This window comes from Talpa europaea (assembly GCF_964194135.1).
Source record: "Talpa europaea genome assembly, chromosome: 4".
Taxonomy (NCBI): domain Eukaryota; kingdom Metazoa; phylum Chordata; class Mammalia; order Eulipotyphla; family Talpidae; genus Talpa; species Talpa europaea.
Window position 1 is genome coordinate 50,841,016 of NC_140070.1, and position 26,194 is coordinate 50,867,209.

Sequence of the window (26,194 nt, forward strand, 5' to 3'; positions counted from 1 at the left end):
TGGTAGAAATGGTAAGAAATTGACATTGGTACAATGTTAATCTGTGTGGTCTTTCTCTAATTACAACTCAGTTGTTTTTTTTTAAGATTTATACAAGAATTGGGTACAGGTCAGAGGAGCACGGGAGGGTGAAAGAATTTACCAGAGACAGAGAGGGGAGCAGAACAGGCGGACAGACCAAAGACACTGTGGAGGGGAGCAGCGGGCGAGGCAGGAAAGGTCTGCTGTGCCATGTGGGTTTCTCCCTGACCGAACGGGAATCAAACCCACACTGAAGAGGCTGCAGACAGCTTCACAGCGTGGTGCTCAACCTGCTGCGCCACCAGGGAGGCCCAGAATTACAACTCAGTTTTAAGGAGAAGCAGGGGGAGAAGCTTCATGGAGGTAGTCCAACAGCCCCCTTTAGTAAGCCTTGGCTCAAGAGCCCCCAAAGTGGGGGTGTCTCAGCCCCTTGTCTTCACAAGAGACCCATGCAGAAGTGTGAGGGAACTGGTTCATGCTCTGTACCCTCAAACACAAAAATTAGGACATGAAACAGGAAAGGTATTTCAGACCTTGAGATTTATGTGCTAGTTTTCCTAAACCCTGTCTCAGTTTGCTCGTCCCTCCGCTGGGAGATTACCTGTGTTCCAGGACATAATTCTTCAATGGATCCCAGTCTTAGGCTGGACATGTTACCTTCTGCTAGGCTCATAAACAATGTTCCAAGGATCCGATCCACATATATGAGAGGGAACCAAGCTAAACCCAAGTGTGGCTGAGATACCCACAACTTGCTCTGTTTATGAAGCTGCAAATAACCCACTTTTCCAAGGTGTCAGTGGAGGTGTTTTATAGGGGTTTAGAACACCTCATAAAGGGCTTTTATTCAGCATACTTAATTTTAAATAGATCCTTAAATTGTAGGGCATCTAAATGCCAGCGTTCTCTGAATATTTATATACCTTCTTGGAGGAGAAAAACAGCAAAAATGGCCAAGCCAGAGGAAAAGCCCAGGCCATCATGCCCAGTTGCTTCAGAAGGACAGATGTGGTTATGAGGGGAAGGAGTGTTCTCTCTTATTTGTGGGGCCCAAGAGCAAGAGGGACCATGAACTCTCTGGCACCTCTGTGCTGAGATGGTTGTGGAGAAATCCCATCCTGCAAATAACACAGCAGCCAGGGGATGAGGAATTCAACAGATATGTCACAGAGCACGTGTTTCTTCAACTGAACCAGTGTGTATTGAAGGCCTACTATGTGTCAGATTCCTTTCAGAACTTACTTTAACCTTCACTACAACCAAATTAGGTAGATGATTTAATTTTCATTCCAGAAAGGATAAAGTCATGTGCAATCCCATGGGGCTAGTAAGCAGTGGGCTCAGAATTTGATTTCTATTTACCCCTAGAGACTAACTCCGCAAGTTCCCACATAAAAGGATGAAAAGACATGAAGATGAAATGAAATCATCATTTTAATCAGAGGCAGTGCTTGGGTATGGGAAGTATCTGATCAGTGTTAACACTGATTTCAGAGGATCTGAACAGATAGGCCTCCAAAGACATACAGACGTCCAGCAAGAAAAATTCTCATCATCACTTATCATTAGAGAAATGAAAATCAAAACCATGATGTCACCTCATTCATGTAAAAATCATTTATAACAAAGTTGGTGGGAAAGTAAATTGGTGCAGTCCCTATGGAAAGCACTGTGGAGATTCATTAAAAAATTCAGAATGGAAATACCATTTGGTTCAGTATTCTACTTCTGAGTATGTAACCAAAGAATATGAAGATGCTAATTAAAAGTGTTCAAGCTGTTCGTTGCAGCAATGTTTTCTATAGCCAAGAAATGTCCATCAATGGGTGAATTGAGAAAGAAGATATGTTATATATATATATATATATATATATATATATATATATATATAATGGAATATTAGTCAGCTATAAAAAAGGTGAAATTTTGCCATTTGCAACAAAGTGGATGGTCCTAGAAGGTATTATGTTCAGTGAAATAAGTAAGAGAGAGAAAGACAAACACCATGTGATTTCATTGATAAGTAGAAGTTAAAACAAAACAAACCTCTGACATTATAAGAAGAAAATGGTGGTTACTAAAGGGGAAAGGGAGGGGTAACTTGGGTAAATGGGACCAATTGTGTGGTGGTGGTGGGAACTAGACTTTTGGTGGTGATCATAGTGCAGTATACACAGGTGTTGAAATACAGTGTCATGTACCTGAAGCCCAGTTAATATTTTCTTTTTTTTTTTAAAGATTTATTTATTTATTTACACAAGCACTGGGTACAGTCAGAAACATGGGAGGGTGAGAGAATTCACCAGAGCCAAAGTGGGGAACAGAAAAGGCAGACTGACAAAATACACTGCTGAGGGGAGCAGCGGGCACGGCAGGAGAGGTCTGTTGTGCCATGTGGGACCCTCTCCGGCAGCCAGGGATTGAACTGGTGCTGCAGAGGCTGCGGGTAGCTTCTCAGTCCAGTGCTCAACTGCTGAGCCACCAGGGGAGGCTCCCAGTTAATATTTTCAACCAGTATTACTACAATAAGAAAAGTCAAAAACTGTTAATACCAATTACAATTTTGTTTATTTTGATTAACAAACACACAGAGCACTCACTACATGCTAGGCACTTTTTCAAGCACTTTACTTACATCAAATCATGAAGACAATCCTGTGAGATGGGATCCTTCCAGGGGGTGGAAGGATCTAGAGGTTAACTGAGTTGCCCAAGGTCACACAAAAAGACAAATGCCCACTCTGACTCCAGAGCCTCTGCTCTCAATCACTGTACTTGCTGCCTCTGCTTAAGTTTCCCACTGCTGGGATCCCTGTGAATGTCTATGGTCTACAGGACTGCTGGTTAGACCCTGTATCAGAAGCAGCCAGAAGCCTGTGTCTGCCAGGGGTACCTAACGACCTAAGAGGTGAACACAGCAATAATGCAGGAGAACTCACCAAGGGAAAGTGGTAGCCTTTGGAGTAGACAGCCTGTCAGGTATTGTGAACCAGAGAGAGGATATGTCACTCACGGAGGAACCTGTTTATTTCCTGTCACCCTTTGTACTTACTAAGACTTTGGTTGTCTTTGTCACCTGTCAGTTAGCTCATCTAAAACAATGTAGTGGACACTCCTGGTATCAGAGCTTTATGCACGTGCCAGGGATACTGATGGTCTGTGGAAACCCTCCCAGCATGCGGCTCATGGTAAGGGGCTCACCGTCCCCAGGAGATGGAAACTGAGTGCCAGCAGCCTTTCAGCTGCTCTGTCTGGAGGGGATGAGGGGAGGAAGACAGAAAAGCTCAGGCAGGGTGAACAGGGGTTGGGAGAAACCTCGGAGAGGAGTGGAAGCAGGAACAGAATCCTAAGAGATGAGAGCCTACACTGAAATGACAGGTTTTTCAGAGCTTTGTGTTTGTGGTGAAAGAGAATTCGGGTCAGAACCCGAGCCGGCCACTTACTAGCTGGGTGATCACAGACAAGTTACTTGACATTTCTAACCCTTGGTTTCTTCTGTAACAGGTACAGTAGGGCACACTTGCAGTAACATGATAGCAGCTTTCAATTTGTTGCATCTCGGGTAGTGACTCTTAGGTGCTAGGGGGAGCAGACACTCCAGGTGGGGAAGCAGCAATGGCACAGGTGAGCAGCAAGAAGAGACTCTTAGTTGTTGGGGGGAGCAGGAAAGACACTCCAGGTAGTGGAAAGACACTCCAGCAAGGGCACAGATGAGCAGAAAGAAGCTCAGGGCATAGAGCCAGCACTAATGACTGGCTGGAGAGTTGGGTAGGGGCAGAGATAAGTGCAGGGCAAGGATGGAGGTCAGGAGGGTGGAGGTCAGGACCCTGCAGGTCCAATACTGGATCCATGTGAGCATGCTCCTGGGGGTGTTGTAGAGCAAGGTGAGGGGTACCCCAGGATACCCAAACTGCTCTGCTGTAAATAGGTTCTGCCATCCATTGCATCAAGACAAAACATACTCTAATATGTAAGACCTTCAATAGAAAATAACCTTAATACAATTAATGTGCAATAAAGAGAAGAGAAAGAATGTAGTTAAAATTGTTTCAATTAAACAACCAGAATTACAATTTCAATTAAACAACCAAAATTCATTCCCTCATGAATAAATGCCCAGCCAAACAGGGGTGACCCAAATCAGGACCGCTGAGCTCCTAAAGGTTGCAAGTCTAAGACACCTACTGGTGTAGCAACACTGGCAAGGGGCACAAGGGGCCAGGCAAGTCTGGAAGGAAAGGAGCAAAATCAAAACCCAAATCAAGATCAAGGCTGCCATTGTCAGCCTCCCCACAGGTCTTTCAGCAATGTTTCTATCATTTTCATGGTCCATCCATGTCTTCCAAGTCTCTGGTATAAGGTCAAGGACGAGAAGCAAGCACAGTTTCTTCACATTGTCTCTGCTCCATGTGCCTCCTCCAGATCCTCTTCTTGCTCCCCTTCCTTTCTTCTCCTAGTCCCCTCTAGTTTCTCCTCCTGCCTGCTCAGCTCCACCCTTCCTTGGGGTGGGGCAGGGTATCTGGAACCTCCCCTTTCCCTGGGGATTACCTCATTACAGGGTCACTTAACTTTCAGGGGTTTTAAGCAAAAGGTTGGCAGCATCTCATGAAGCACTACCATCTGTGTGTGTGTGCCCACATGCTAAATGACCCCTAAAGACACCCCTTTGAGGATCTGTGAATGCTGGTTATGGTTGTGGTCCTGGTAATTGTGGTTGTAGACAGAGGCTGAGCAAGTAAAGCACCACATTTTGTCCTCTCTGCTGCTGTTGACTTTTTACTCCCTACCCTCTGGGTGGCACGTGGCTGCCAGATGCACATCCCTGGAAGGGCGAATGGCATCACAGTGTCAAGGTCCTTACCCTGGGAGATGCCTCTAATGGAACCATTTAGTTAGATGGGAGCCAAGAGCTGGCACAGAGAGAGAAGTCAAGCCCAGTTCACTAATTATACTAACTTCAAAACAAACAGAAGAAGATATGGGCTCAGCAAATGGCATGGGGAAATATCAACATGCATAAACAGGAAGGCATAGGAGCCATATGTTGGCCACGCTCCACCCACGCAGCTCGGCAGCCCGCCACTCATCCAGCCTCGGAGGATGACTGGCAGGACGCATATGTATGGATCAGTAGCGAGCAGACACATCCACTCCCAGAGAACTGTTGCACTCTGCTGCCTGAGCCTCCTAGGACACCATGCACCCCACAGCATCCTGGTCAGGTGGGGGTCCTCCCCACTGGGGGCATTCTCAGGCTCCACTCTTGGGACTCCTAGAGTCTGGAGAGTGGCAACCTGTGGTCAGAATTGCTGGGTGGAGGGGTGCATTCTGCCCCTTGCTGGAAGGGTAAGCTTGGACAGTACAGTTCCTCTCTCTCCCACTTTCCCTTCACTGTAAATGGAGGTGAGCATGCCCACCCCACAGCAAACACCAGCCACTTATTCTTTCAGTAAATTTCCTGAGCACTTACTCTGGTCCAGGTGATAGAGGTAAATAAGACAGGCCCTAAAGGAACTTCTGTCTAGCAGGAGAGGCAGCCCGGTAACTAGGCTTCGTGGCTGCCCACAGGGGCATCTAACCCAGCTTGGGAGGTCATGAAGGAAGCATCCAAGGGTCTCCAATTCTTTGTGAAGCAGGGCACAGCTCGTGTGCTGGGAGCGAGGAGCATGAGGAGATGGTAGGGAGTTAAAGAGTCAGGGAAAAGTATAGAATAATCGACAAGGAGAATAGACGGCATAAACCAGGCATGCCCAAAAGGTGTCTCCGAGAATCATTGGGACAACTGCGGGAGCTGTGTGTATGAGAGCAAGTGATAAACAGCACAGGTGGGAGAGCCATCAGTTTTGCTCAGAGCTGTATTGTTACTAATACATTTCTATGTGGAAACTCCACTCGCGTGCTCATTGGCTAAAGAAGAATCTGTGTGTCCCCTGATGCTTCCATGTGTATCCCTGCCCTGGCCATTTGCCCACACGCCCCTGCTCCTTCCTCTCTGTTCAGATGAGCCCACACTATGCTTCAAGGTTCATCTTTTTCCAGGAAGCCAGCTGCAGTGCAGCTGGCGGTACCTTCCTTTCCAGCTGGGATGCACCAGTCCTGGGTGTCAGAGGCCAAGGCACTGAGGGCTGGGTAAAGTCCACAGTACCTTGGCCTCTCTTAAGTGGCCTCCTGATCCCAGAGCTGCACACATTGCCGGAATGGGAGAATGATGGAGGACCTACCCTCAGGCGGTGAGTGAGGGGGTGGGAGACAGACCATCTCAGGGCTGGCCAGCCTGAGCAGTAAGGAGGCTCCAGATCCTGCAGAGCAGGGGCCATGTCTTGGGTCCCAGACCCTGGCACACAGAGACTCTGTTTCCTTCTTCCCTCTTTTCCCTTCTTTTCCTTTTGTTTTTTGAAACCTTTGCTGAGCACATGTACCCTGCAAGGACCGGAGGACACATCTGGAAAAACATGTTCCCTACACCTGTGTTCTCAGCTCCTCCATTCCTGGAATGTCACAGCTGCTCCCTCCATGTCTGTTAATTTGTATTGAAGTTTCTGTTGATGAGAACCTACTGCCTCACCGAGGAAGAGCCCCTGAAAACTCTTCATTTCCACCATTACTTGGTTTATAGAAACAGACCGTGGAGCTCCATGGTCTGGGATTTCTACTTCAGACCTGAGTGGCCAGTAGGGGGATGAAAGTACAGTACCTGAACTTCAGGGGGTCAAAATGTGGGGAACTTTTCCAAGACACTGAAACGTCTAGAATGCCCAAGTCACACCATCAGGGTGATATTTTCAGTCTTCGTACTCAAAACTGCAGGATCTGAGACTACTGAGGAACAGGAAGAGTGTGGGTGTGGGAGGGTTAAATGTCTTCATGCTTTGTTTTGGAAGAAGAAAGCGGCAAGATTTAAAACAAGGTATCTGACAGGAAACAGCAGAGACCTGGCCCCACCATACTAGTATGCATGCGTAAGGATACACCCAGACAGACTCCCTCAAGGGCAAAGTGATTTGGGTGAAAGGAGTATCAATAAAAATGCACTCCCCAGTGCTTACAGGATGCTGGCAGTCTGCCAGGCATGCCCTTACTATTTTGCTATCCTTCAAGGAACAAAGCCATATACCAAGAAAGGAAGATGAAGCTTACAGAAGGGAAAGGACTGGTGAGTGGTAGAACTGGATTCAAGTCTGAGTCTGTCTCAGTCTCTCCCCCATATTTTTCAAAATCTGCAGTAAGTCTAAAGTCTAAATTGAAACATTCTAGAATCCATGGGACTTACTTGCTCAGGTCAAGAATCTATCAAAGAATCAGATTCTCTTCATTACACATTTGCCATCTTAATTTCCAGTGCTGAGCATGGATGGGGAATAGGATGCCTGGGACCAGGTCAAAAAGAGAAGGCCCAGTCACTGGGACACTCCTACCTGAACTCACAAAGACCAGTGATACCAGGGAGGATTTGTAGGTCATGCTGATGAGTGCAGGCTCTATACTCTGGGCAAGAGAACTGTTGGAGGGCTGGCAGGAAGGGCAGGTAGTTTACATTAGAATTTAGAATACTGCTGCATGGGAGAGATGGCAAGGCTGGATGTTGGGAGATCAGTTAAGACTGTTGGGTGGATGATCTGTGCTGGGTGCTGGGAAACAAGCTTGGAATAGCGCCGTCTTGCCCTCACAGACCTGGGAACCAGACCTACACAAATCCCTAATAGAGAGTGTGGGTGAGCTAGACAAGGGGAGGGGCAGAAGAGCTCTCCGGGACCAGAGGAGAGAGAGAGGGTATGCAAGCAGGGGGACTTCCTGAAGGAGGTTGCTTTCACATTGACATTAAAGGAAAGAGAAGGCTTTGCTCCGTTAACACAGGTTAAGGCGAAAGGTGTCAGGATAAGGCACTAGGAAGAGTAAGGAAGGCCTAGGCACAAGATACGGCAAATACTGGCAAGGTTTTCCTTTGGTCAGAGAGCAGGTAGAAAGCAAGCTGGAGAGGGGTCTGGGGCTTGTCAAGGAGCTTGGACATCACTGTGTGAGAACTGAGAGTCTCAGAAGGGCTCTGCCACCAGGATGGGCTGGCAGAGATGGTAGGAGTCACTGGATCAAATCATCCAGCATCAGAAGAGAGCCCTTTGGTGGAGCAAATTGAATGTAGTAACACCATAAGCAGCTGCAGGCACTGCTGAGGTGGGGTTTGGGGACAAAGGGTAGAAGTTAGGCAGCTTTTGACGGGGGCTGCCCACTGGGCAGTGAGACCACAGAGACTATGCCATCATACCTGGAGATGGCACTGGAGACAGAGAGCAAGGGTTACATACCGTGGCTTCTCTCTTCTTGCCTTCCCCATTGACTGCCTCATTGGGGCCAGCTGATCTGGGAAATGCAGCCTTCAGGGGTCAGGCCATCTGCTGTATATAGCAGAGGGGGGTCTGGGAAACAGTCTCAGGATCAGCAGGGCCAGCACGGGCATGTTGTGACCACTGCCCCCACCGAAGCCTGTCTATATGGCAGGCCCTTTATGAGCATGCTGTGGATGGATAGACACCTTGATTCTTGCTTTCTGTTCCTGTGTGTCATCTGTGGGGACCCTGGAATCCTGGTATGTGGACTCAGCAGCCTGAGGACCACAAAGGATTGGGAGTGACCCCCGAAAAACAGGGTGATCAATGAGGGCTCACCCCTGTGCTCTAGACTTCACCTCCCACCACCTTCGGGCTCCAGGCTGCCCACACTTCTTGCTCTCTTTTTGTCCAGTCGGCACTTCCCTGTCCCTCCACAGTAATTACCATTGACAGCTATTGACTGGTGGTGACAGGAAAGAGTGGAAGGTGAGGGAGTGAAGGATTTCTTTGTATTCTGACTGCACCATCCCAGATGCAGCAAGATGAGGCAATCATTTCTTGTTGAAACCCTAAAGCCTAGTGCTCCCTCACTCCCTATTTTTCCTACTTCTAAGGAGGACCTATTTGGCTCCAGGTAAGAATCACCTCTTCCAGGAAGCTTCCCTGACTGCTCAGCCTACAGTGGCCTCTTCCCCTCACTGAAGTCTGACGACAGGTATGATCAAAGCCTAGACTGGGTCATCATAAAGATGAGTTTCCCAAATTTACTGAGCATTACATTACCTGGAGGGCTTGTTGAACCCCCAGTTTTTGTGTCTCACCCCAACATTTTGAAATCAGTAGGTCCAAGATGGGACTGGAGAATTTGCATTTCTAACAAGATCCCAAATGTGGCTGCTGCTGTTCTAAAGTGATAATTACTGCTTAGTGGGCCCATGCCATTTCCTTAATAACCCAGTAAGAGCCTGTGGGGGGAAGGGACCTTATTTATCAGGAACCTTACTGAGTGCTCCTTTGGTAAAAGCAGGCATTTAATAAGTCATTGCCCATATATTAACTGAAAAAGCTTTTTTTTTTTTCCTTTGTGAGAGGCAGGGGAAGGGAAGAGAAAAGAGTTTAGGTTATTGGACTGAATTTTATGATGCTGTAAAATCTTGAAATTCACCATATACTATGGTTCTTTCTCCTGCTGTTAAATGAATTATTGTGAAATGTTTAGAACAATATCTGCACTATGATAAGTACTATAGAAATACTAATCATTATTATTAGTGTGGGGGGCACTGCATTCTTCTGAACCCCCTAACTTGAGTCTTTATAGCAAGTTACACTTAAAGACAGCAAAGGGCAGTTTCAGGTCTTGGACTATTTAACATTTCTTCTTTTCCTGGAGTATAATGTACCCAATGTTAGCAGCACCTCCCTTTTAAGGAGTGGATTATGGATGAGTTTTATTTTCTCCTTTATGCTTTCTGCCCTTCCCTAATTTTCTACTGCAAACATGTATTATTACCACTATAAGCAGAAAAATGTTATTTGTGAAATTGGGCATCTCCAATACAGCAGTAACACGAGACACAAGTTCAGTGTCCCATTCTGAATGGTCACTTTGCCACCTGGATGAACACTGTTCTGTCTGGAACCAGGAGCTATTCATACTAATCATTCATTCATTATTTCATTTATTTGCTCATTTAGTGACTTAAATGATGATTGGTTATTCAGCACATGTTGCCCCTGCTTTAGGATTCAAAGCTGCAAAGGCAGTGTAACAAGCAAATAAGGCTTGACTTTTCAAAAATTTTATAGTAGTTTTTTAATTACATTTATTTATTTTACATTGTTGTTCATTTTTATAATATTTGACTTCTCCCCTCAGTTGTAATGTCTGTTAAATTCCCACCACTAAATCCCCAGTGAACCATCACCATAGTCTCTCATGCTTTTCCCGCCCCTGTTTTCACCCCCCTTTGCCCCTCCCCTGCTGTATGTCTTGGATTTATAGTTTACCTGCTAGTTTTGTCTTTTTTTTCCTGACTCCTTGTGTTCATTCCCCCTATATTCCTCCTATAAGTGAAACCATTCAATATTTTCTTTTTCCTTTTCACTTATTTCACTGAGCATAATTCCTTCCAGCTGCATTCACATTGTTGCAAATGACATGAGTTTTTCTTTTTTGATTGGTGAATAGTATTCCATTGTGTATATATACCACATGTTCTTGAACCCTGCATGTGTTTTGGGGCATTTAGTTTGTTTCTACATCTTGGTTATTGTAAACAGTGCTGCAATTAACATAGAAGGGCAGGTTTCCTTTTGAATTAATGTTTTGTGTACTTCAGGTAGATCCCTAGGAGTAGAATTGCTGGGTCATTTGGTAGATCCATTTTTAATAATGCAAGGATTCTCTACACAACTTTCCATAATGGTTGGGCCAGTTTGCATTCTAAGGCCTTAACTCTTTGGCATTAGCAAGACCTGGGGTTTAACCCTAGTTCTGTCACCCAGCAGCTGGGTGCCTTCACAATCCACTTCCCCTCTATGTGTCTAAGTGCCCCATCTATAAGTGGGGATCCTAATGTTAAAGATAGCATAGGTCTCTGTGAAGCTAGATTATAGGGGAGCTCATACCCAGCAGGTAGCCAGCCCTTGCTAGGGTCTGCTCTGAAAACTGGCTGCTATCGTGGTATTGAAGTAATATCAGCACTCCCAGGACATCCCCAAGGATGGCCTTCAATGCTCCCACAACCTTGGGTTGGAGGGGATTGTCACCCACATCTTTGAGATGGTGACTGTGAGGTCTAGGGGATAAAAGGTCTGACTCAGAGTGCCACACAAGTTCCGAGCCCCTGCCCTGCTAGGACCTCTGTGCCACTTCTCTGGACACATAGTGTAGCACAGCGTGACTGGCCTCCTTTGTGCCTTGCATCAAGGAACTGAGTCAGATGGACTGCTTGGGCACAAACTCCTAGCTTCAGTGTCCACTAAACTCCTTCCTATGAAGTGGAGGCCCAAAGAGTAATTCTGACTTAGACCATGTTGGGGGAGGGTAGCATCTCATACCTGCCACTGCAGAGATGAGGCCCTTGACATCTCCTTCAGTGTGCTGAGCTACAGTAAGGCCCCTTAGGACCAGAAAGCTGACACCTGCAACTAAATCATTCTATCCAGGGAACACAATGAAGCCTAAAACACTAATGAAAACATCCTTCCACATTAATAATCTGATTAGAATAAATTGGACAGGATAGCATGCTGAATGAAAAAGTGGGAGCTCTGAAAAATGCGAGCATCAATGCATTGTGAGTGGTTGGCTTGCTTCATGGAGGATGTGCCATTTTGGAGATGGCAGTGTCACTTCTCCATGGGTGAAACCTGGCATTCCCATCAAAGGCCATTGGTGTCCTCTGCAGGAGGGTTGAGAGGCCTAGTGTGTGGACCCAGCTCCAGTACTGGGCAGCTGTGTGACTTTGAATAAGTCATTTAACATCTCTCAGATTTGGCATTCTCAACTGCAACTAAGAGTAAAAATGGCAACTTGACAGAGATGTTGGAAACATGAAATTTTAGAGTGTGTGAAGAAGTTGCCTAAAAACTAAGAGAGTTCTATACAATTGAGTTAAAAAAATGGCACATTAGAGCAAGGTTAAAAATCTGTTTATAAAATTTTAGCTATCAGAATCCAACAATGTATCCATAGGATAATTCACCACGACCAAGTAGGATTCATTCCAGGGACACAAGGATGGTTCAACATTCGAAAATCAATCAATGATATCTAACACATCAACAAAAAGAAATATAAAAACCATATGATAATATCAATAGATGCCAAGAAAGCTTTCGACAAAGTGCAACACCCATTCATGATAAAAACCCTTGAAATTCTTGAGATACAAGGAACATACCTCAACATCATAAAGGCCATATATGACAAGCCAACAGCCAGTATCATTCTCAATAGCGAAAAGATGAAAGCATTCCCATTAAGATCTGGAACAAGAGAAGGATGTCCACTCTAGCCACTGCTTTTCAATATAATACTGGAAGTCCTAGCCAGAGCAACAAGACAAGAGAAAGACATACAAGGAATCCAAATAGGAAAAGAAGAAGTCAAACTATCTCTATTTGCAGATGATATGATAATATACATAGAGAACCCCAAAAACTCCACAGAAAAACTAATTCAACTAATCAAGCAGTTCAGTAAAGTGGCAGGATACAAAATCAACACACAAAAATCAGTAGCCTTCCTATATATAAACAATAAATCTGAAGAAGAAGAAATCAAAAAAACCATCCCTTTTATTATCAAAACAAAAAAATCAAATACTTGGGAATAAATCTAACAAAAGAGGTAAAGGACCTATACAAAGAAAACTATAAAACACTGTTAAAAGAAATAGAAGAAGACACAAAGAAATGGAAAGACATCCCCTGCTCATGGATTGGAAGAATAAACATTATTAAAATGGCCATCCTACCCAAAGCAATATACAGATTCAATGCTATTCCAATCAAAATTTCAATGTCATTCTTCAAAGAAATAGAACAATTATTGATGGAAATTCATATGGAACCACCAAAAACCCTGAATAGCCAAAGCTCTTCTGAAAAAAGAAAGAGGGGAATGGAGGCATCACTCGCCCAGACTTCAAACTATACTACAAAGCCATAATCATCAAAACTGCATGGTATTGGAACAAGAACGGACACACAGACCAATGGAATCGAATAGAAAATCCAGAAATAAACCCACAGATTTATGGTCAACTAATCTTTGACAAAGGAGCAAAGAATATGCATTGGAGCAAAGAAAATTTGTTCAATAAATGGTGCTGGGAAAACTGAGTTGATACGTGCAAAAGAATGAAGCTTGACTACTACCTAACACCATGCACAAAAACCAAAAACCAACTCAAAATGGATTAAAGAACTAGACATAAGACCTGAAACCATAAAATACATAGAAGGAAATACAGGCGAAACACTACATGATATGCACATCAAAGACATCTTCACAGACACATCACCCAAAGCAGTGATAGTGAAGGCAAAGATCAATAGCTGGGACTACATCAAATTAAAGAGCTTCTGCACAGCAAAAGAGACAATAACCGAAACAAACAATAACCGAAACCCCACCGACTGTGAGAACACTTTTGCACACAACACTAATGAGAAAGGACTGATCACAAAAATCTACAAAGAGCTGACGAGACTCAACAAAAACAAAGAAAATGATCCAGTCAACAAATGGGCAGAAGAACTAAAAAGAAACTTTTCTGAAGAGGAAATGCAAATGGCCAACAGGCATATAAAAAAATGTTCAACATCACTTGTAGTCAGGGAAATGCAAATCAAAACTACCATGAGATACCGTCTCACACCAGTGAGAATGGCACATTTAAAAAAAACTAGCAACAACAAATGTTGGCGAGGTTGTGGAGCAAAAGGAACTCTCCTGCACTGCTCATGGGAGTGCAAACTGGTCCAACCACTATGGAGAGCTGTGTGGAGATTTCTGGACCTACTAAACATAGAGCTTCCATATGATCCAGCAACTCCACTCTTAGGTATTTACCCAAAGGACACAGAAACATCAATTCCAAAGAGCACCTGCACCCCTATGTTTATAGCAGCACTATTTACAGTAGCTAAGCTTTGGAAACAACCCAAATGCCCAAAAGTAGATGACTGGATCAAGAAGATGTGGTACATATACACCATGGAATATTACTCAGTATTCAAAAAAGAGAAACACATGCAATTTGCAGCAACATGGATGGAGCTGGAAGGGATCACGCTCAGCGAAATAAGCCAGAAAGAAAAAGAAAAATACCGGATGATCTCGCTCATAGCAGGAATCTAGAAAATTTAAATAAGGGACCAGGAAAAAGAATAACTATAAGAAAGAAAATATCAAAATCAACAAACAACTATGAACCAGAGACACTCTATGGGGGTTGGGGGCGGGGAAAGGAGGGGTTGGGGTCAAAATAAGGGGGTTGTAATTGTATGGGGAATATAAAAATAAAATTTAAATAAATAAAAAAATAAATATCTGTGTATAACTTTAGACTCCCCACAATTTAACTTGTTGTTGATGGGAAGCTATACTGATAACACAGTCAATTCACATATATTTTGTATGTTATATGTATTATATACTGTATTTTTACACTAAAATAAGCTGGAGAAGGAACTCCCTGGTGGTGCAAGGGGTTGAGATGCAACCTATGAAGCTATCCCTGGCCAGGGAGCTACCCACATGGTGCAGCAGACCTCTCCTGATTCGCCCTCTGCTCCCCTCAGCAGTGTATTTCAGTAAATCTGCCTGTTCTGCTCCCCACTCTCTCTGTGGTGACTCTTCTCACCCCCTGCACCTCTGATCTACACCCTGGTTTGTCTGTGCATAAATAAATAAAGAAAGAAATCTTTAAAAGAAATCTTAGAAAAAAGAAGAAAATTATAAGGAAGAGAAAGTTCATTTGCAGTATTGTACTGTATTTATCAAAACCATAGTTGGCATTGTCTGTTTACAAGATGAATTGCCTGTCGATACCTATATCAGTATTGTCCTATATAATATAAAACACTATAGACACTATGTATATTACTAATACTGAATATAAAAAATGAAAAGATAATGTGAGAAAGAAATTTTTGCTTATTTACAGGTATAACAATTCATGCATTGATAATCTCCAAATTTTTTCCAGTATAACTATGGAAAAAAAATTCACATGAAAGTGGGTCTGTGCAGTTCAAGTTCAGTTGTTGAAGGGTCAATTGTAAATGTCATTTTTATAATAAATAAAAAATATGTGAAGCTCAATATTCTAAATAAAAGAATATTCTCAATATTCTTTGTTTACTAGCTAGAATATTGAAGTATGGTGTTTGGGGCTACATCTTCCCTTAATGAACATTTTCAGATCAGTGGAACTTATGTGGGATTTTGTGGTTCATTCTTTTATTGACAAGGCTTTTTTTAGAATTTATTCCATGCCTCTGCCTTCTTACACTGCATACTCTTTGTTGTTTTTTGGTTTTTATTTATTTGTCTCTTCTATTTTCTTCACTGAGGCTGTCAGCTGCTATTTTTTCTTTTATTTTTCGTTTTGGAAAATTTCAAATATACAAAAGCAGAGACTGAAGTATAATGAACTCCCATTTAAGCATCCGCCAACTTCAACTCATGCTAGTCTTTTCCCCTGTACACACTCTACCCCCTTCCTCCCTACCACACTTCAGGTTGTCTTAGAGTGAATTCGAGCTATTGTATCATTTTGTTGTTAAATATTTCAGGTTATTTCTCAAGAAGTTAAACTCGTAGCCACAATATCGTTATCACATTGTAAAAATTAGCAATGATTTCTTAATTTCATCAAATAGCCAAACTGTGTCCCTGAATGCTTCCGACAACTTTTTTACAGTTTATTTGAATCAGTATATACATAAGGCCCACAGATTGCTATGTGTTGATGGAACGCTTAAGTCTCTTTTAATCTATAGGTTTCCTTTTATCTTTTCCCCTCTTGATTTTATTTGTTGGAGAGTCTGGTTTGGGTCATTGGCCCTAAAAAGTTTACCACACATTGGATTTTGCTGATTACATCTAAGCAGTAGAGTTTCACAACTTTCTCTGTGGCCTATATTTCTTTTAAATTGTAGTTAGAGCCTGAGGCTTGATTAAATTCAGGGTCAGGGTCTATGATGAATTCACAGTGGCACTTTGTCCTCCATCAGGACCAGAGTAGCGTTTGGTGGTCTCTTTGTGATGGATATTCTACCTGCGTCTGTTAACTCATAGGTGGTGGCAGAATGTTGATACACTGATTCTGTGATACCATCTTTGTTTACTAGCTAGAAATGTCTATAAATAGATGCTTCTCTTCATCAGGGCCTCAGTTTCCCCAAAGGATAGCTCATTTAGGAAAAGCATGATGGCTGCTTGATTTTTTCCTGTCTCTTCACCAGTTTTTAAGATAATTAGTTGGTTCATTTTTACCTTCCAATAATGACTAAATACTTTATTTTTGATTTTTTTTTAAAGATTTATTTATTTTTATACCAGAACCGGGGTACAGGCCAGATGCGCGGGAGGGTGAGAGGATACACCAGAGACAGAGTGGAGAGCAGAACAGACAGACTGATGAAATACACTGCTGAGGGGAGCAGCGGGCGAGATAGGAGAGGTCTGCTTCGCCATGTGGGATTCTCACTGGCCAGCCGGGATCGAATCCACGCAGCAGAGGCTGTGGACAGCTTCACAGTGCAGGGCTCAACTGCCTGAGCCACCAGGGAGGCCCTATTTTTGATTTTTATGAACTCATGGATTTATCTATTGGATATCTTTTAATCTATTCCAGTTTTCATTCTGGAACAGCAAATGTCCTCCCCTTGGCAAGAGGCAACCTCTTCAAGTTTGCTCCCAAGCCCTTTCGAGATGACACTAGAAGCCTTTGGTCTTTATTTTTTTTTCCCCTAGATTGTGACAATATGTTCTAGACTCATCTTGTGCAATTCTTGCTCCAGACCTTTAGTCAAACATTTCTCCAAGCATTTTTTGTTTCTTTTTATTTTATTGGGAGATGGGCATCAAGGGTGCTCAGTGTTGCTGGTTGAGTTTTGGTTTCTAGGCCTTTTTGGTAGACAGACACAGGAAATAATGCATATGTATGTGTCTATCGTTAGGATGAAATAGACTATGAGTTAGTGCTGCTGCTACCAATTCAGGTTTCTGACAGCAGAATATTTTTAGTCTTATCGATCTTACATCTATATGCTTCTCTTACTAAAAATGTACTTCTTAGTGTCACCAGATAATTCCTTATTTACTTTATTGTATTACACACATAATATTCTAAGAATAATAATACAAACACCATCATGAACATTATGATTTAAACATTAAACATGGGCTTAAGATATTTTTGAAATTGTTTTTGTCCTTAGGATATATTCCACTAGGAATAGATGTGTTTTAAAGTTGCTTAGAATAATCCCTCTCTGTGTGGTTATGGTGCCAAATGAGTACAGAGTTAGACTCACTTATTTCATTTGCTTTTGATTTTAAGTGATTACTTTTCTAAAATTTAATTTTGTTTCACACTTAGATAAAATATTTACATGGTTCTGAAATTAAAAAGCAAGGCATATTTAAAGAAAGACAGCTATGAGTCCCATTTAATATAAGCAATATGTTCATATAAATCCTTTCCTTGCAGATACCTGATAGGGTTACTACACATTTTTTCTACCTTTCCTTTTGCACTCAATATATCCTAGAGGTCCTCCTTCCTTGTTAGTATCATGATGCCTGTCTCTAGTAATGTACTAGAGACAGTAAAGTGTTGCATCTTTGTGCCTTGGAGTGCAGACCTCCCAGAATACAAGGGTGTGTATAGTCTCATAGTTACCAGGTTCTGAGTCCGGACTCATGGTGTGCTTCATACTACAGTAAGGAATGCATCTGGTCTTTCTAGTAGTTACCATCATTGCTGGAGCTCCAATACTACATTTTTGCTCAATAAAAAATTAGTTAAATCAAATTGTTACAAAATGTTTTAGACATCTCTACAATGAACAGAATAGCCACTGAAACAGAAGAACCACTCCATTCACATCAGCTGTATCTACAGCATTTGGTCTCTGGCTGGCAAAGTGGTATCTGAAGATCATTATTTTGCTTTTGAAATTTCTTCTGAAAAACCTGCCATTTCTGGGTCTCATGTAGGCTTAAGTACAAGCCTTTGGGCAGGATTCAGCTTAATGAAAGATCGTTCTATAAACTCTGAAGGAGCTCATACGTGGGTTTTTTTCCTTAGCATTATTTGATTGATTGATCCTTTATGAAATCACTTAATGTATAAAACAAACAGTTTTTTTCCTGAGCATCTGCTACATTCAGACAGCATGTTGGAAATTTGAACTGAGGGATTGTCCTTCCTCCTCTGAGTCCCAAAACATCTTTCCTTATCCCTCCAGAACATTCTTATCTGATCTGTCTAGTCTTGGTCCCAGATGCTAATAGCTCCTTCCTTAGAGACATTTGAAACACAGGCAGGCACAAAGACTGGCTAGTGTATGAAAACCCTGTACAGACAACACTGGTTGCTTCTAGTCATGTGCCCTCAATGCCTCTTGCTGAAAGCATCTGTTAATTTCTCCTAGTTCAATCTTGATAGACTCTTGGGCCTCCCCTGGTGGCACAGCAGTTGAGCGCTGGGCTGTGAAGCTGCTCACAGCCTCTGCAGCGCCGGTTCGATCCCCAGCCGCTGGTGACCTCTCCTGCTGCGCCCGCTGCTCCCCTCAGCAGTGTGTGTCGTCGGTCGGTCTGCAATGTTCTGTTCTCCGCTCTGGCTCTGGTGAATTCTCTCACCCTCCTACACTTCTTACTGTACCCAGTGCTTGTATGGGTATTTAAATGAAAATAAATCTTAAAAAAATAAAAAATCTTGATGGACTCAGGTCACATATCTTTAGGTTGGTAAAATACTTGGCATTTTTTTAACTGAAAGCTTTTATTGGTTAAGCATTAATACTATAGTTGTTTGTGACATGGAAACAACTGGCCCTTTTCTAAATATATACTTTTCTCTGTTCTCTTGCAGCTGACAGGGTCTTCAGTTCTGAGCCAGTTTGCCTTGTCCTCTGTAGGACACATGTGAACAACATTTGAACAGGCGAGGCATAGAACTGCCATTATAATACTGTCGTCTTCTGCTTTAAAAATTTGCTTTTAAAGGCTGTTACAAATTGTTCCACGCCCACCTTTAGATTGCATTATAAAACTGCCTCTTGGGGTTACTATGAGGACAATGCCAAGGAAATAATGTAAAGACCAGCAGGAGGCAAAGTACACTATGAAAGAGTGAAAGGCAAGTCGTCTTAAAAACAGTACATAGCATACATCTGCACACATACCCACACACATGGAAGTACTCACGTGCTCACACACACATCAGGATGTACTCACACATATTTCTCATGTGTGCACATATATACCTGTACTTTACACATTCATTTGTATGTGCATGTGCACACATTAGCAAATATACATGCAAACCCTCATGTGTGCTCATGTATGCACTCATATACCTCCTAATACAGGTGTACACAGACACCCATTCTCATATACAGCCACCCACTCACACCCATTCCCTCACATACTCATGCACACATATACGTAAGTGCTCATAAAATACTCTCATGTACACGTGCACACACACTGTATGGGTTCAGATAAACACATACATTTAATGCCATTCATCATTAAGGAAGTTTCAAATGATCATTTGAGATGGCAGCTGTTGTATTTTTGCAATGCTACTTTCTCCACTGCATTCAGAAAGCAGACATCTGGGTGGAAAGTCACCTATTGCCACTAACTTTGTCTTGAGTGTCCTATTGTGCTGCAGACTATCTCTCTCTGATTCCAATCCAGGGGACTAGGTTTTGAAGCAAACTCTTGCTCCAGAACCACTGACTGAGAATTAAGAGATCAAATGTTATACTCCCTTCCCAACTGGGGAAAATGAGGCAGAAAGGAGCTGGGATATGTCCAAGGTCATCCAGGGAGGTCCCAGGTGACTGAGCACAGTCCAGAAGCCAGCTCCCCCAAAACTGTGGCCAGTCAGGCTTTAAGCTAACATAACTGCCTGACACTCCCAGGAAAAGATGCTTGTTCTTGGTTTCTAAACATTCTCTACCATTAATGAATCCTTTAATCAAACTCATTATTTGTGTTTTTCATTATCTAAAATGACCCCTGAAATAAGGCCCCCTACATTGTTCAGAGGAAGTGGCTGTATATTTTGCATCTCATTTATCAAACTTTTATGAAGTGGCAATTATGTGCATGCTTCATGAGCCAGGCACGCGCTGAAATTGCTGGGAATGTAATTTTTTAGAGCACTATTTCATTGCTGCCTCTCCAAGTGACAGAAAGTGAAGTTGATTGTACAAGTGAATCTGAGCATTTAGAGAGGAAATTAAAGAACTGCTTGCTTCACACGGGTCCTTTCCCTGGAAGATCCGATTTACGTGGAGATTTTTTGATGAACACAAGGGATCTAAAATTCAGACCCTCATACCTGGCAAGTGACCCCTCCCTGTGCTGGCTTACAGCCACAACTCCATCAGACCTGCCCTGACCTCCAACCTTTCAATGGACTCCCGTTGTCTTTTTAGTCTCTTCTTTTCATGGGCTTTTGAAGAGCTAGAAAGATGAGGTTTCTTTATAGTAAGAATCATTTTGCATTTCCCTGAGCATTCTGGGGCTCTCCTATGTCAGGTACTTACTTGTCAATGACTATCTTTTCTTTTTTAAAGATTTATTTATTTATGCATACAAGAAACTGGGGTACAGGCCAGAGCTGTGGTGGGATGGGGGGCATGAGAGATTCAACAGAGACAGAGTGGGGAACAGAACAGACAGATTGACTGAAATACACTGCTGAGGGGAGCAGCAGGCAAGTCAGGAGAGGTCTGCTGAGGTCTGCGCCATGTGGGTACCTCCCTGGCTGGGGATAGAACTCATGCTGCAGTGGCTCCAGATCACTTCATAGATTGTGTCTTAACCCCTCGTGCCACCAGGGAGGTCCCCAACTACTATCTTGTTAACTTTGTTCACAATTTCCCTTCCTTTCTTCTGACCAGTCTAGGGGTAAATTTTCCCCAATTACCTCTAGATTCTTGGGATTGTTGAGCAATAAAATTAACATTAGATTAGTAGGAGAAAAGAACAAATTTAATTATATAAATTTGGAGAATCTACATAGTGTAAATCGTAAAGTAAATGAGCTAAGACAATGGTTTTTATTCTGAGCTAAGGCATGGGACAGGGGCCTGGGACTTGAAGGAGAGAGGAGAAGGTCCAGAGGAGGGGAGCAGACATGCCATAATTAGAGGTCTACCCTCATATAGATAGGTTTCTCTGATAGACAGGCTATTTCTGAACATGACTCTGAATCTGGTGATATCTCCAACTTTCATTCTTCTAGGTATTAAAGGAGGTGATAAAAGGCTTCCTTGAGTCTGTTGGCCCTCTATTTGCCTCAGCTTGAAATAGTCCACATGCCAAGTCATATGTCTGAGAAGCCTATTCTGAACATCTTGGGGAACCCTAGCCTTCTGAATGTGTCATCCCCTTACCAGAAGCAGTAACAGCAGCAGCATTACCTGGGAACTTTTAACATTGCAAACTCCCAGGCTCCAACCCAGATACACCCAATCAGAAAGTCTGGAGAGGAAGTGGGGTTCTCTGATCTGCATTTTAACAAGTCTCCCAAGGAACTTTGATGCTTGCCCAAGTTTGAAAACCATTGCTCCAGAAAATAGAGATCTCTGCCCCCATCCCATCTACATCTGTATCTATATCATCTATCAGCCCAAGGAGCATTTTAAGACCTGGCCTCCCTGGGTGACAAAGGAGAAACCTGTGTTATGCACAACCACAGCCTTCCTGAACAAGAGAAGAATTGGCAAGCTGAGCCATACCAGGGCACCAGGCACAGTAGGGATGGGGGGACAGCGACAGAAGGGCACAAAGGGTCTCCTGCCCCCTTCACTAGAAGAGATGCATTCCAAGAGCATATCTAACTCAGGGGCTCTCAAACTGTCACACGTTGGAATCACCTGAGGAAATTTAAAAACTACTGAGGCTTGACTCCCCCCTCCAGACGTTCTGATTTCATTGATATGGGATGTGACCTGAGCAATGGGAGTTTTAAAAGCTCCCTAAGCGATTCTAATGTGCAGCAAAGCTTGGGAGCCAGTGGTTTAACCTGTAAAACATGGTTCTAATGGCCTAATTTCAGACAGTGGGAAAGGCATCTAGCATGCTTTCTAGTGCCTCTCAGATTACAATGGTTAGGAGGTTATTGCTATATCTGTGTAAAAAGCTAGTTTTATTGGTTAGAGTTACTGAAAACAAATGTGCATGTACACAGAAAGGCACGACTTTTCTGGGGCAGAAAGCATGTACCTGCTCTCCTGGCTCATTGGGCTGTGGAAGTGACCATCTGGGCCTGGCCTTTGGCACAGGGCCCTGCACCTTTGGCACAGGGCCCTGCACCTACCCCGGGAACAGGAGAGCACGGTGTCTCTCCAAGTGCCGCCAGTTACTTGTTCCTTATCAGTCAGATAAGGTGGCACAGTGGAATCTCCAGCAGAACATAGGCTAAGGAGCTGCGTTATAGCGGTGTTGGCTCTCAGTTTGCTGCTTCATCTCCCATGCTCTGGACCGCTCCTTGTAGACCTGAGGATGACAGAGCTCCTCTTTATGTCTCTTGTGGGGATGAGGATGAGGATGAGGATGAGGTTCAGTTGATCCATGGGGGCACCTAGAACCTTGCTGTTCCTCTGCATCAACATCATCCCCTTGCTCTCGATGGGGCTTCCCTGAGAAAGAAATCCTCCCCGAGCTGTGGGTGCAGGGGTGTTCATGCCTGAGTAGCGGTACTGGTACAGCCTGGATCCTGGACTTAAAAATTGTCCTGGGGACCTGGGCACCCATGGAGGAAACAATGGAGGAGGGGCTGAAGCCAAAAGTTCTGCCTGCCGAGAGGGAGCTTAGCCTTCCTCCAGGAGAGCACATTTTTTCATTTCTGGGGCAATTATTTTGTATACTTTCCATGAAGATTGTAAGCAAAGGTTAAAAAAAATCTCCCTGGTTGTTTTCACTGTGCAGTCAGTGAAAGCTTCATGGAGCTAGGAATTAGCAGAATAAGTGAGGACTTCAATATGCTCTGTGAGAATGTCTGAATAAGGACCCAACCCCCTAATCTGGGGGGCAGGCAAGGGCTGTTTGCAGCTGTGAGGCAGGCCAAGGGGATAGGATTTTGGTAAGAGGGCCATCAACCCACCCCTGTCCCAACCCCAAAGGTGGTTGCCTCCTCTGCTTTCTGAGAAAGTCAGCCCTGGCTGAGGCTGCTGAGATTGGTGTGGTGCGGGCTCCTGTCCACTCTCACTTTCTTCAGCTGCCACGATTTATCTTCTCAGCAGCCTTAGCAGCCAGCTTTCCACGGTTCTGATCTGTGCGGGTCGGAGATGCTCATACAACTACGTGCACCAGTCATGGCCTCACCAAGGTGCCTCCCCTCTCCTGCTGCCCCTGCTTGCTCCCCCCAGGGAGAGAGGCACTGTTCTCTGTTTCTCCATCTCAGTCTTAGCCATGCTGCTGCATTTCTGCTCCTAGAACTGAGCTGGTAAAGACCAGGTGGTCCAAAGTCAGGAAGGGACATGAGGAAGGGGTGCAAGGTTTTCGATGCCTCACAAGGGTCAGATGGCTTGGATTAGACTAGTTGCCAGGTGATGCCACTAGTACCTGCGGGTGGTGGTGGTCCAGGACAGCTTAAAATTAGAACAAACCATTACCAGGCAAGAAAGATTTTGGTAAAAAATTTCAGCACCAGACACTGTGCTGCAGGCATTAAGCCTGGCATAGAGAGAGATGAGCATTTCACCAAGTTATCATGAACTAAACTTGCTGCTTCTCTCCCATTCACCATCTCCCCACATAACCACAGATCTGCCCAAACTACCTTATGTCGTAACAGGGGGTGAGGAGGAGGGACCATCGTGGGGGTGGATATGTTGCCTTGCCAAAGAGCGAAAGTTCCTGCCTGTTTCTAGGCTCCAAAGCTGTTCCAAACTTTGAAATTCTAGATCAGTCATGTCTAAAATCCTCGGTGTCCACAGGAAAACATCTCCATGTGATATTCCGATGTCTGATTCATCCCAATGTGCCCAGAACCCAGTAAGGCCCTGGCACACAGGACTATCAGTTCACACTGGTGAAGGGTGGGGGAAGGTGATCCATCCACCCAGAATAACAACATTGGGCAAGGCCATTGGTCAAACTAGGATTTGTGCCAGGCCTGCAACCATACCCTCGGGCAGCTTACCGCCTGGAGGCAGGGAGTATGTGAATCATGAAGCAAGTACAGTTATCGAGGGTGGGGAGCTGGTTAAGCAGGGGAGGGAAGGTCCCCGAGGATATGAGGCATCTGAAAGGAGATATGAAGTGTGAATGAGTGGGTAGAAGGTGGGGTCAGAGTTTTCCCTGCAGAGGGAACAGCATCTGTGAGAGCCCTGAGGTGGGAAGAGGTAATGGTTTTTAGGTTCTTTGTGGTTGGTGCACAGATGGTGGTGAGAGTGGGGTGTGATGCACTTCAATGGCCTCACAGGCCAAGGGTTAGAAGTTGGAGATTATAGAACCACTGTTAGTTGGGTCTGTTGTTGAGACGTTCTTGTCTGGGGTGAGACCACTCACCCAAATATCCCAGACTCCCCTGGTGTGTGAGGCCCCAGTGTCTGTGAAAATCCCCTTGCTGCTGGGTGTTAACTCCCTACTCTCAAGTTGCAGAATCACTGACTTAATAAATGTGGGCTTGCAGAGTTAACCTAGTTGAGTCCTGTTCATTCCTCTTAGGCTTCATCCAAGGGAGAAGCAAAAGAATAATGGAGCACCCATCTCCTTGTGAGCTGGGGAAAGGAGCAAACTGCTGGCCAGTTCTCTCTAGAGAAAGGGGCACATGAGCCATCGGCAGTCCACACTCGCTGAGCTGGGATATGGGTACATCCTCCTAACTCCTGTAGCCGATTCTACCCCATTTTACAAAATGAGAGTAGTTTTATCCTTTGGACTTCCCAATACCCTTATCTCAGAACAGAGGAACCCCTTTGTGGGACCACACCTTCACGCAGGGGAGCACTGGCATAGGAGCACCATCCCCCAGGAGGGCTTTTCCTGGAATCTGAGAACAGCCCTGGAACTTCTCAGGATCTGGGTTTCTGTTAAAGGAGAATTCCAGTGGCTGCAGGAAAGAGAGTGTCCAAGAGTGTCCATGTTGGGGTTCCCAGAACATGATATACAACAGGGAAGGCCAGGGCCAGGGAAGGACTGGGATTGGGAGGTGGGCCTGGGGCTCTTAGTCCTAGCCCTCTTGTTAAGGACCTTAGGGAGACTGTGGTCTTTGAACTTGCTGTGCCCTGTTGTTCTAACTCAGAAGGCAGGTGATGGCAGCTTTCATTTCTCGTGACATTTTTGGTGGATTGCCCGTGCTTTGGAGCAGTGCTTTTCTGGGCTCAGCTGATAGGGTTGATCAGTGATGCTGCCATGGCTGAGGGAGAGGCTCAGGTCTGATAATTGCAGGCTCCCTGTTGTCTGAAAGTAGAACGTTCTCATTTTGTGTGATTTGGTAGCTTAATTGTTGGCTCAAAATTTTACATATTAATGATAACAGCATTCCCCGGCCCCTTGAAATAACTCACCAAATCATACCAAATAGAAAGGATAGTGGGGGAGACCATGTTTCCTTGGTTGGATGGTCTTCAGAATTTGCAGCTCAGTCCTATGGAGACTCTTCATGGAACTTTCCCTGACTTGACTAAAACTCTCTTCTTCCCTTTATCTCAGTTCCCAATTTTTTTGTTTTTGTTTTTTTTCTATTCAAGGCCATTGGAAGTACAAAATCCTGCCTAATGGTTGTTCTGTTTTTATTTTGATATATTGGTAGATTTTCCATGATTATGTAATTTTTTCTCTGAACCACATAACTCCTTACGTAGATGATAAGCTCAAGGGCAAATTTTCTGGTCTCTTCATTTCTGTGTAAGCTTCCTACACAGATGTTCTTCAGTATGGACCTGTTGAAAAGGATGTGGAAAGACCTCTTTGATTTGATTTAGTTTTATCTGACTGTGGTTAATTATGAAGTACCTGGCACCCAGTTGGTTCTGGCCACAAACTTGATTTATAATTTAGAAAATTAGGATGGATGCTGTTGGCAACCTGCCAGGATTCCTTTCTCCAGGCAGATACCCCATCCCCACCACTC